The sequence below is a fragment of the Oncorhynchus clarkii genome, chromosome 6, assembly GCF_045791955.1.
Source record: "Oncorhynchus clarkii lewisi isolate Uvic-CL-2024 chromosome 6, UVic_Ocla_1.0, whole genome shotgun sequence".
NCBI classification, from domain to species: Eukaryota; Metazoa; Chordata; class Actinopteri; order Salmoniformes; family Salmonidae; genus Oncorhynchus; species Oncorhynchus clarkii.
The window spans coordinates 63,519,706-63,532,890 of record NC_092152.1 but is presented as its reverse complement, the minus strand read 5'-3'; the positions used below and the strand labels follow the sequence as shown (position 1 = coordinate 63,532,890).

The 13,185-nt window shown below is 40.8% G+C and overlaps 1 pseudogene; it reads left to right on the top strand.

The window, feature by feature from the left end:
* Window positions 1-301: 301 nt before the first annotated feature.
* LOC139411420 (meiotic recombination protein REC114-like) lies at window positions 302-9,623 on the top strand (annotated as a pseudogene).
* Window positions 9,624-13,185: the final 3,562 nt, after the last annotated feature.

The window sequence follows — 13,185 nt, the reverse complement described above, 5'->3', positions numbered from 1 at the left end:
TTCTAATCTAGCACCACCAACACATCACCCAGTAAATCAAAAAAATGGAGCAATTGAGCTTGGGGATTAGGTTAGAGTTGAGTAGGTGCAACTAATGTGCTGGGCAGACACAAAAAAAACGCACTTCTAGCATCTCCATCCAGAACCCAGCGCATGCGCGCACACAGAAACACAATATACGTGACTCATGACTTTCTGATATTCCCGCGCTCATCAAGCAAAACAAACGTGGCTAACTAGCTAGCGTTAGCTCCTCTTATAAATATATATCTTATATTCTTAAATATTTTATTTTTTACAAATGACAACTGTAACGTTACATAAATCTATATGGAGGTTGAAACTTTTTGGGGCGTTTTTTTGCCTGGGACCAAAGAAGACGACGGTAATCCATGGAAGGTGACATGAAGTTGTCTAGTCGTGAATTTTGTCCAACAACGTCGGTCTTTATATGAGATAACGCTAGCCAAAGTTAGGTACCTAATGCCACTTGCTAGCTATGCTAACCAAACATAGTTTACAAATATAGGCGAGTTTACTACATTAGCAAATCAAAGAGTTATAGGTCTACACTTTACATTATGGATTTTGCCTCAGATGTGATGTTGAAAAATGTGTCTTGAAACTTCTCTAGATGTTTGAGCCCAGTGAAAGCGCGGGTGAATTGGTGCTCACCATTGTGGAATCCGGTCATATGTTGGTGTCCCAAGGTCACGATCTTCTGGTAAGTGAGTTGAGGTCTAGCTACTAGACTTTATATGCCCTTTGATGTCCTAAAGTCAAGTCATTCCTGGATGGATCTGGATCTAGTTTTTACTGTATTTTATCTGGACTGCACATCTCTAGGCTAAGTAACAATGTATCCAAATATGATAAAATTAAAATAAAATATCCCCCAATATATTCAATAATTGATTATTATATACCAAGTTACTGCCAAATGTACACTCAATAGACATATAATAGCTGTTGTTGTCCAACCTGCACACATTGTTGGCCTAAATTACACTGACTGTACAAAACATTAGGAACACCTGCTCTTTCCATGACATACGGACCATGTGAATCCAGTTGAAAGCTATAAACACTTACTGATGCCACTTGTTAAATCCACTTCAATCAGTGTAGATAAAGGGGAAGAGACAGGTTAAAGAAGGATTTTTAAGCCTTGAGACATTGATTATGTATGTGGGCCATTCAGAGGGTGAATGGGCACAACAAAAGATTGCAGTGTCTTGGAACACAGGTGCACCAGTTTGAGTGTGTCAAGAACTGCAATGCTGCTGGGTTTTTCACACTCAATAGTTTCCCATGTGTATCAAGATTAGTCCACCACCCAAAGGATAACCAGCCAATTTGACACAACTGTGGGAAGCATTGGCGTCAACATAGGACAGCATCCCTGTGGAATGCTTTCAATACCTTGTAGAGTCCATGCACCGAAGAATTGAGGCTGTTCTGAGGGCAAAAGGGGGTGCAAGTCAATATTAGGAAGGTGTTAATGTTTTGTACACTTTGTACACTTATTTTTTATTAACAAATATGCCTTCTAACTCAGGCTAGTCTAAGCTTAGATATATTTTATTAGGATTATAAGCAGATAGCCTAGCTATGGATACAATTGTATGTTTTTTGCAACAATGTTGAAAAGTGACCCCAATTTTGACATTCAAAGGACTTGATTACAAGTCCTTGAAAATACAGGGAACGAGAACAAATACTGAACACCTGCTAGGTTGCTGCTGTACATAGAATAGTGCCTGTGTTAGTGTGTAGTTTAGTGTGTGTGTTAGTGTGTGTCTTCTCAAGGTTCACTGCCAGACTCTGTGTGCAGCTGAGAGACCCAGCGGGAATGGCTGTAGAAACACAATGGCCATAGCTGCACTATACCACATCGAGTGCTGGATGGAAAGTGGCTACAGCTATCTTGCTGAGCCAGGGTGCCAGGCAAGGCTACATGCTAATTCATGTCAGGACACAAAGTGCTCTCTGACAAAAGTGGATAGTGGTCATTGATAGATCGTCGCCCTTAATCTTAATGCTCTTGAGTATCTTTCAATGAAGAGAGTTTACAGTAGTACACGGTGGCTGATTCCAGGGGAGTCCCAACTGAATGATGATGCCATATTAGGATGCACCATGCTGGAGGAGAGAGAGGGTTATTGTGTGTAATCATCATCCAGATTACTCCTGATTCTAAGATATAGTGTAATGGGGGCTTTCTCTCAGAAAACGACTGGCTATGCCTCACAGAATGACTTGAAGACAAGTCTTGTTGAAATTATGTAATGTTATGTATTATGTATCACTCCCTGATATGATAACTTTAAACTAAAAATACAAATTTGATCTAATCCCTTCAGAACATCTCAGCGGAGTAGGAAAATTGAAATCTGTTTTGAATCTGGAAGTACGGAGCTGAAGTGTAATGTTTTATGTAACAGAGCTGAGTAGACTATTCATCCCTCCATTGTGTTGAAGTCCATTTGAAATGGAGAAACATAACTTGCAGTATCTACAGTGGCAAAAAAAATACATATGAACCCTTTGGAAATACCTGGATTTCTGCATAAATTGGTCATAAAATTTGATCTGATCTTCATCTAGGTCACAACAATAGACACGCATAGTCTGCTTAAACTAATAACACACAACCAATTATACGCTTTCATGTCTTTATTGAACACACCGTGCAAACATTCACAGTGCAGGCTGGAAAAAGAATGTGCCCTTGGATTTAATAACTGGTTGACCCTCCTTTGGCAGCAATAACATCAACCAAATGTTTTCTGTAGTTGCGGATCAGACCTGCACAACGGTCAGGAGGAATTTTGGATCATTCCTCTTTACAAAACTGTTTCAGTTCAGCAATATTCTTGGGATGTCTGGTGTGAACTGCTCTCTTGAGGACATGCCTCAGCATCTCAAATCAGGTTGAGGTCAGGACTCTGACTGGGCCACTCCAGAAGGCACATTTTCTTCTGTTGAAGCCGTTCTGTTGTTAATTTACTTCTGTGTTTTGGGTCATTGTCCTGTTGCATCACCCAACTTCTGTTGAGCTTCAATTGGTGGACAGATAGCCTAAAATTCTCCTGCAAAATGTCTTGATAAACTTGGAAATTAATTTTTCCGGCGATGATAGCAAGCTGTCCAGGCCCTGAGGCAGCAAAGCAGCCCCAAACCATGATGCTCCCTCCACCATACTTTACAGTTGGGATGAGGTTTTGATGTTGGTGTGCTGTGCTGTTCTGCACTTTTCTTTCTCTACACATAGTGTTTTGTGTTCCTTCTAAACAACTAAACTGTAGTTTCATCTGTCCAGTAGCGCTGTGGAACATCCAGGTGCACTTTTGCAAACTTCAGACTTGCAGAAATGTTTTTTTTTGGACAGCAGTGGCCTCTTCCGTGGTGCCCTGCCATGAACACCATTCTTGTTTAGTGTTTTATGTATCGTAGACTCGTCAACAGAGATGTTAGCATGTTCCAGAGATTTCTGTAAGTCTTTAGCTGACACTCTAGGAGTCTTCTTAACCTCATTGAGCATTCTGTGCTGTGCTCTTGCAGTCATCTTTGCAGGATGGCCACTCCTATGGAGAGTAGAAACAGTGCTGAACTTTCTCCGTTTATAGACAATTTGTCTTACTGTGGACTGATGAACATTAAGGCTTTTAGACATACTTTTGTAACCCTTTCCAGCTTTATGCAAGTCAACAATTCTTAATCTTAGGTGTTCTGAGATCTCCTTTGTTCGAGGCATGGTTCACATCAGGCAATGCTTCTTGTGAATAGCTCAAATTTTGAGTATATTTTATACGGCAAGGCAGCTCTAACAAACATCTCCAATCTCGTCTCATTGATTTAAATCCAGGTTAGCTGACTCCTGACTCCAATTAGCTTTTGGAGAAGTCATTAGCCTAGGGTTTCACATACTTTTCCCAACCTACACTGTGAATGTTTAAATGATGTATTCAATAGAGACAAGACAAATACAATCATTTATGTGTTATTAGTTTAAGCACACTATGTTTGTCTATTGTTGTGACTTAGATGAAGATCAGATCAAATTCGATGACCAATTTATGCAGAAATCTAGGTAATTCCAAAGGGTTTGCATACTTTTTTTGCCACTGTAGATACTGCAAGTTATGTTTCTCCATTTCAATTGGACTTCAGCACAATGGAGGGATGGATCGTCTATTCAGCTCTGTTACATAAAACATTACACTTTATATGTATATATATACATGCATACAGTTGAAGTCGGAAGTTTACATACACTGTATCACAATTCCAGTGGGTCAGAAGTTTACATACACTAAGTTGACTGTGCCTTTAAACAGCTTGGAAAATTCCAGAAAATGTTGTCATGGCTTTAGAAGCTTCTGATAGGCTAATTGACATCATTTGAGTCAATTGGAGGTATACCTATGGATGTATTTCAAGGCCTACCTTCAAACTCAGTGCCTCTTTCCTTGACATCATGGGAAAATCAAAAGAAATCAACCAAGACCTCAGAAAAAACATTGTAATCCTCCACAAGTCAGGTTCATCCTTGGGAGCAATTTCCAAACGCCTGAAGGTGCCATGTTCATCTGTACAAACAATAGTACGCAAGTGTAAACACCATGGGACCACTCAGCCGTCATTCCACTCAAGAAGGAGACGCGTTCTGTCTCCTAGAGATGAACGTACTTTGGTGCGAAAAGTGCAAACCAATCCCAGTACAACAGCAAAGGACCTTGTTAAGATGCTGGAGGGAACAGGTACAAAAGTATCTATTTCCACATTAAAGCGAGTCCTACATCGACATAACCTGAAAGGTCGATCATCAAGGAAAAAGCCACTGCTCCAAAACTGCCATAAAAAAGCCAGACTGCGGTTTGCAACTGCACAAGGGGACAAATATCTTACTTTTTAGGAGAAATGTCCTCTGGTCTGATGAAAGAAAAATATAACTGTTTGGCCATAATGACAATCGTTATGTTTGGAGGAAAAAGGGGGAGGCTTGCAAGCCAAAGACACCATCCCAACCGTGAAGCACGGGGGTGGCATCATCATGTTGTGGGGGTGCTTTGCTGCAGGAGGGCCTGGTGCACTTCACAAAATAGATGGCCTCATGAGGGAGGAAAATTATGTGGATAAATTGAAGCAACATCTCAAGACATCAGTCAGGAAGTTAAAGCTTGGTTGCAAATCGGTCTTCCAAATGGACAATGACCCCGAGCATTCTTCCAGAGTTGTGGCAAAATGGCTTAAGGACAACAAAGTCAAGGTATTGGAGTGGCCATCACAAAGCCCTGACCTCAATCCCATAGAACATTTGTGGGCAGAACTGAAAAAGTGTATGCGAGCAAGGAGGCCTACAAAGCTGACTCAGTTACACCAGCTCTGTCAGGAGGAATGGCCCAAGATTCTCCAAACTTATTGTGGGATGCTTGTGGAAACCTGAAACGTTTGACCCAAGTTAAACAATGTAAAGACAATGCTACCAAATACTAATTGAGTGTATGTATGTAAACTTCTGACCCACTGGGAATATGATGAAAGAAATAAAAGCTGAAATAAATAATTCTCTCTACTATTATTCTGACATTTCACATTCTTAAAGTAAAGTGGTGATCCTAAAACAGGAAATTCTTACTAGGATTAAATGTCAGGAATTGTGAAAAACTGAGTTTAAATGTATTTGGCTAAGGTGTATGTAAGCTTCTGACTTCACAACTGCGCTGTTAAAAGACACTGATGTCCTGATGACACTGATGCAACCGCGCACCTATGTGAGAGTGGATTCTCGGCCCTCACTAGCATGAAAACTAAATACAGGCACAGGCTGTGTGTGGAGACTCTCTCCAATACAACCCAACTTTGCAGAGTTATGTGCATCCTTCAAGCACACTTTTCTCATTAACCTGTGTTGAGTTATTCACAATTTTCAATGAACAAATAAGGTTTTATATGTAAGATGGTTAAATAAAGAGCAAAATTATGTATTATTATTATATTATTTGTGCCCTGGTCCTATAAGAGCTCTTTGTCGCTTCCCACGACCCAGGTTGTGACGACAACTCACACTCATTCTTCTATTTAATTAATGTATCGTATAGCGTGTGTGTGGCAGGCTTACAATGATGGCAAAAAACAACATTTGAGAGTGTGCTGACCCTGGTGCTAGAGGGGGAACACAGCTGGATGTTGAATGTTTGAAGGGGTACGGGACTATAAAAAGTTTGGGAACCACTGGCATAACAAATAACTAGCTAAACATTTCACGATTTTGATTCTGTTTGTAAATTCAATCTGGAGTGCCAGAGTGCGCTCTAGGTGTTCGTTGTCAGATTGTCCGTTCATAAATTCGGAGCGCTCTGGCTGAGAAGTAGGGTTGATCCAAGCATTCAAGGGCAGTCAAGCACCCAAGCTAACGTTGGCTAGCTCCTTCCAGACACAAATGAGACTGAGAGAACACCATTTTGCTTGCCCTAGCAGAGCTGGTTATGCTGTAACTGTCCTGCTGGCAACAATTTATTTAAGCTTTTTTTGCCGACGTTTACTGACACCGGCCATATTCAACGGGTGTTGAATATAAAGTCATCAGTTATTCTGCGCGAGACTGCTCTGAAATCAAGAGTAGATATTCAGAATGAACAATGTCCATAGCACTTAGCTAAGAATTATGTGAATAATCAAGTCAATAAACGTTGGGTAGTTAGTTAGATAGCAGATTGTTAATCATACTGCCTGGCAAGTTCGATGTATTATTAGTAGCCAGCTAACGTTAGGTAGCTAGCTAACATACCTACTGCTGTAATGCTATGCTGTTCATAAGGATAACATAGCTAACAAATTGTCACAACAAACCTATTTGAAAAGTCAATACTTTATTACATTACTCAACATTTTCTTAAAATGTTTCATGATTAGTTAAACCAATGAATAATTTGTATCCACTTTCGTCAGACTTCGGCCGCCATTTTCTACAAATCTGAAAATGTTGTGAAGCCACGCCCATTTTTGGAAGAATTGCATTATGGGCCCTAAAAGCACGGAAATAGTGCCCACTGCATGTATACTTTGTACATTTTTCCACATTTAGTACGACAACTTTTGGCATGCTAACTATATCCATACTATGACCAATAAGCATACTATGTACTCAAATCACGTCTCAAATAGTATGGTTAGTGTGGTTAGTATGAGAATTCGAGCACAGCTTATGACTCAACGATGATATTTAGTACAACAACATTCAGCCTCCAACAGCTGGTTGTTCGAGATGGAGATGGAAGTTATCTTTCCAAATACAGTACATACTGATGGCATGCTGCTGGTCACAGGGTCTGTCTGGATGGGTTTCTGAGTCAATAGAGCCCCCTGCAGGCGCGCTTATGTCATTTCAGATCATTTGAGATTGCTCCTGCTAACCAAAAGTAGAGCTGTGATTGCTTCATGCTCCGTCTGATACTATTAAATGGATTTGTATGTCTCATTGAAGACATGAGGATTAGCTGTGTGCCCTATCCAATATGACTTTGGTTTTACTACTATGACTTTTGACTGTTGTTTGTTTACCATTGTTAGTCTGTCTGAATGTTGTGTTACTTGCATTTTTCAGGATGGGTTTTCCTTGCTTGATGCTCCAAGCTTCCTCAAAGTTCAGCAGAAATCAGATGCCCTACTTTTCCGTCTGACTGTTAAGGTGGGTTGCGAAAGTGATTTTCTTGGAGCCTTTATTTGCTTTTAGAAACAACACCATTTTTAAATAGAAGCTACAGTCGTACAGTATACATACCAACTTGTATTATTATTCTAGCACCTAGTTTTAAATGAAACAGGCTAATGTTAACTACAAGGCAACACTGGAATTTTACAGAAGGTAATTTCCTCAGCAATTTGTATAGTGGCAGCTTTATTTACCATATTTTCACATTGACATGAGCGTGGCAGAGCTAATGTTTGGCAGGGGTGGCTGTGCTGAGACAACAGTGTAATTGGTCATTAAATGGCCTGAATTAAGGGGATCTGAGGCCTGACACGATGCATTTTAACAGTCTTGGCACAGCTAGCTGGCTGCGAGCAGTGCTTTGGCTGCCCATGTTCTGCCAAGGGCCTAGCTTGTGAGTGATATGTAGGCTAAATAAGTGTTGTAGGTACGTGTCACTGTGATGAATTGTAAGTGGCGTGTCAAGCTTGTAGTCTGCTGGTCAAAATTGCCTCAGTAGCGGCGAGGAGGAGATATAGGCCAGCTCTCACACGAAACAATACTGTGTATGTGCAGGGGGAGAGTTGTTCGATCAGGATGCAGTTCAGTGGCAGCAGGGCTGAGGCCCTGGAGGAGCGTGGCAGTGCAGTACTCAGACTGAAGGAGTACCTGCCTGTCACCACACAGGGGGGGGCACCACCACCACTCAGCTGCACCCCAACATCCAATCAGCCCCCTACCAAGACCACTGCACAGGATCAACAGGTACTCAACAACACATTCACACAGAAAACATGTAGCTACGTATTGCATCATGAAAGTGTATTTTGGAACATCTGAATTGTAACAGCTCTTGCAATACATTAACTAACTGAAATTAGTGCATTGCATCTTTTTTTTTTCACCTGTGTTGCTGTTCTTATTTTAAGAATGTCATTCTTCACAATGTATGAGGCAAACTATAGTTAATGAGGTACTAAAGTTGCTGTTGTTACAGTAAGAATCACCCACTAGATGGTGCTATTTACAAGCATGAAAACAATATAGCTAGTTTAATACTGAACAGCCATGGAACCAACTAGGTTCATATGGATTTTATGTATGAATCAATGACAATGTGCGATATGTCAATCCTTAACCTCCCCACACAGAAGTAGGAGAAATGAAACCAACACACACATTTGAAAAAGCTCTCAGTGAGGATGAAAGAGCTATGATGACTGAGGGAAATCATTCAATAAAGGATGCAGCTATGATGCAGCTCTAACCTCCCTTGGTGTGTTGCCCTATAAAGTCCTGTGGCATTAGTATCATCTCTTTTAACCTTGTCATCAGGCGAGTGCTGGGGAGGCTATGGCTACTGAACCTGAGGTTGTTCAGGGCTCTTTATCCATCAAACGTCTTACCCAGGTAGGTTGGTACTGACACAACACAGTGATTAGATAAATGACTGATGAATGCTGAGGGTGATGATTCACTTGATGGAGTTTGACAATCGCGCGAACTGAATAAGTAGCAGTTATTTAACATTCAGGAGTTACTGCTCTCACCCACTGAGCTTGAATGTAACATACACTTCATGGGGTTGTAGTTATTCCCCGCCACTACTGAAGTGTAGAGTAGTCCAATGGAATAATTAACACTTAATTGACTTGGGAGATTATAGTTAGCCGATATCATGGCTTTAAGTCTATACAAACAAATGATCAGATCCCTGGTCTATCTTTATTTTTCCTCAGCACTTCCTGGGCGAGCATGGTCTGTCCTTGCCCCTGGTGTCCTTGCCCCTGGTGCCACAGTGCTCTGTTCCGTGGGGAGCTGGAGCCCTTCCTCCGCCTGTGTCTCTTGGACCCCAGCTTCCCTGCCTTGGTGGAGGAGGTGGAAGGGGAGCTGAAGAGAGTGCTCCAGGACTGAGGAGCTGAAGCTCATCAACACGAACAGCCAGAGGGAGACAGGTCAACTCGCTACACACGGTACACATGTGGATGGGAGGTGGGTTGTGAAAGAGTTGGGGAATGTGTTGTGTAGAGGTCGACCGATTAATCGGAATGGCCGATTAATTAGGGCCGATTTCAAGTTTTCATAACAATCAGAAATCTGTATATTTGGACACCGATTTGGCCAATTTTATTTAAAAAATAAATGTACAACTTTATTTAATCTTTATTTAACTAGGTAAGTCAGTTAAGAACACATTCTTATTTTCAATGGCGGCCTAGGAACAGTGGGTTAACTGCCTCGTTCAGGGGCATGAACGACAGATTTTTTTCGGGGATTCAATCTTGCAACGTTACAGTTAACTAGTCCAACGCTCTAACCACCTGATTACATTGCACTCCACGAGGAGACTGCCTGTTACGCGAATGCAGTAAGCCGAGGTAAGTTGCTAGCTAGCATTAAACTTATCTTATAAAAAACAATCAATCAATCATAATCACTAGTTAACTACACATGGTTGATGATATTACTAGTTTATCTAGTGTGTCCTGCGTTGCATATAATCGATGCGTATCGTTGCTCCAATGTGTACCTAACCATAAACATCAATGCCTTTCTTAAAATCAATACACAGAAGTATACAGTGCCTTGTGAAAGTATTCGGCCCCCTTGAACTTTGCGACCTTTTGCCACATTTCAGGCTTCAAACATAAAGATATAAAACTGTATTTTTTTGTGAAGAATCAACAACAAGTGGGACACAATCATGAAGTGGAACGACATTTATTGGATATTTCAAACTTTTCAAACAAATCAAAAACGGAAAAATTGGGCGTGCAGAATTATTCAGCCCCCTTAAGTTAATACTTTGTAGCGCCACCTTTTGCTGCGATTACAGCTGTAAGTCGCTTGGGGTATGTCTCTATCAGTTTTGCACATCGAGAGACTGACATTTTTTCCCATTCCTCCTTGCAAAACAGCTCGAGCTCAGTGAGGTTGGATGGAGAGCATTTGTGAACAGCAGTTTTCAGTTCTTTCCACAGATTCTCGATTGGATTCAGGTCTGGACTTTGACTTGGCCATTCTAACACCTGGATATGTTTATTTTTGAACCATTCCATTGTAGATTTTGCTTTATGTTTTGGATCATTGTCTTGTTGGAAGACAAATCTCCGTCCCAGTCTCAGGTCTTTTGCAGACTCCATCAGGTTTTCTTCCAGAATGGTCCTGTATTTGGCTCCATCCATCTTGCCATCAATTTTAACCATCTTCCCTGTCCCTGCTGAAGAAAAGCAGGCCCAAACCATGATGCTGCCACCACCATGTTTGACAGTGGGGATGGTGTGTTCAGGGTGATGAGCTGTGTTGCTTTTACGCCAAATATAACGTTTTGCATTGTTGCCAAAAAGTTCAATTTTGGTTTCATCTGACCAGAGCACCTTCTTCCACATGTTTGGTGTGTCTCCCAGGTGGCTTGTGGCAAACTTTAAACAACACTTTTTATGGATATCTTTAAGAAATGGCTTTCTTCTTGCCACTCTTCCATAAAGGCCAGATTTGTGCAATATACGACTGATTGTTGTCCTATGGACAGAGTCTCCCACCTCAGCTGTAGATCTCTGCAGTTCATCCAGAGTGATCATGGGCCTCTTGGCTGCATCTCTGATCAGTCTTCTCCTTGTATGAGCTGAAAGTTTAGAGGGATGGCCAGGTCTTGGTAGATTTGCAGTGGTCTGATACTCCTTCCATTTCAATATTATCGCTTGCACAGTGCTTCTTGGGATGTTTAAAGCTTGGGAAATCTTTTTGTATCCAAATCCGGCTTTAAACTTCTTCACAACAGTATCTCGGACCTGCCTGGTGTGTTCCTTGTTCTTCATGATGCTCTCTGCGCTTTTAACGGACCTCTGAGACTATCACAGTGCAGGTGCATTTATACGGAGACTTGATTACACACAGGTGGATTGTATTTATCCTCATTAGTCATTTAGGTCAACATTGGATCATTCAGAGATCCTCACTGAACTTCTGGAGAGAGTTTGCTGCACTGAAAGTAAAGGGGCTGAATAATTTTGCACGCCCAATTTTTCAGTTTTTGATTTGTTAAAAAAAATTGAAATATCCAATAAATGTCGTTCCACTTCATGATTGTGTCCCACTTGTTGTTGATTCTTCACAAAAAAATACAGTTTTATATCTTTATGTTTGAAGCCTGAAATATGGCAAAAGGTCGCAAAGTTCAAGGGGGCCGAATACTTTCGCAAGGCACTGTATATTTTTAAACCTGCATATTTAGCTAAAATAAATCCAGGTTAGCAGGCAATATTAACCAGGTGAAATTGTGTCACTTCTCTTGCGTTCATTGCACGCAGAGTCAGTGTATATGCAACAGTTTGGCCTGCCTAATTTGCCAGAATTTTATATAATTATGACATAACATTGAAGGTTGTGCAATGTAACAGGAATATTTAGACTTATGGATGTCACCCGTTAGATAAAATACAGAACTGTTCCGTATTTCACTGAAAGAATAAACATTTTGTTTTCGAGATTATAGTTTCCGGATTCGGCCATATTAATGACCTAAGGCTCGTATTTCTGTGTGTTATCATGTTATTACTAAGTCTATGATTTGATAGAGCAGTCTGACTGAGCGATGGTAGGCAGCAGCAGGCTCGTAAGCATTCATTCAAACAGCACTTTCGTGCGTTTTGCCAGCAGCTCTTCACAAGCACAGCGCAGTTTATGACTTCAAGCCTATCAACTCCCGAGATTAGGCTGGTGTAACTGATGTGAAATGGCTAGCTAGTTAGCGGGGTGCGCGCTAATAGCGTTTCAAACGTCACTTGCTCTGAGACTTGGAGTGGTTGTTCCCCTTGCTCTGCATGGGTAACGCTGCTTCGAGGGTGGCTGTTGTCGTTGTGTTCCTGGTTCGAGCCCAGGTAGGGGCGAGGAGAGGGACTGAAGCTATACTGTTACACTGGCAATACTAAAGTGCCTATAAGAACATCCAATAGTCAAAGGTATATGAAATACAAATGGTATAGAGAGAAATAGTCCTATAATTCCTATAATAACTACAACCTAAAACTTCTTACCTGGGAATATTGAAGACTCATGTTAAAAGGAACCACCAGCTTTCATATAGCTTTCTTACATGGCACATATTGCACTTTCACTTTCTTCTCCAACACTTTGTTTTTGCATTATTTAAAACAAATTGAACATGTTTCATTATTTATTTGAGGCTAAATAGATTTTATTGATGTATTATATTAAGTTAAAATAAATAAATGTTCATTCAGTATTGTTGTAATTGTCATTATTACAAATACATTTTAAAAAATCGGCCGATTAATTGGAATCGGCTTTTTTGGTCCTCCAATAATCGGTATCGGCATTGAAGAATCATAATCGGTCGACCTCTAGTGTTCTTCATGCTGCTGATTGTGTAAATGTGTGCTGGAACATAGTGACCATTGTGTTGTAGGAGGATATTTGTAGCAGGACAAATGTTGCGGTTTCTAGAAAGGATTTTCGAGGCAAAAAAA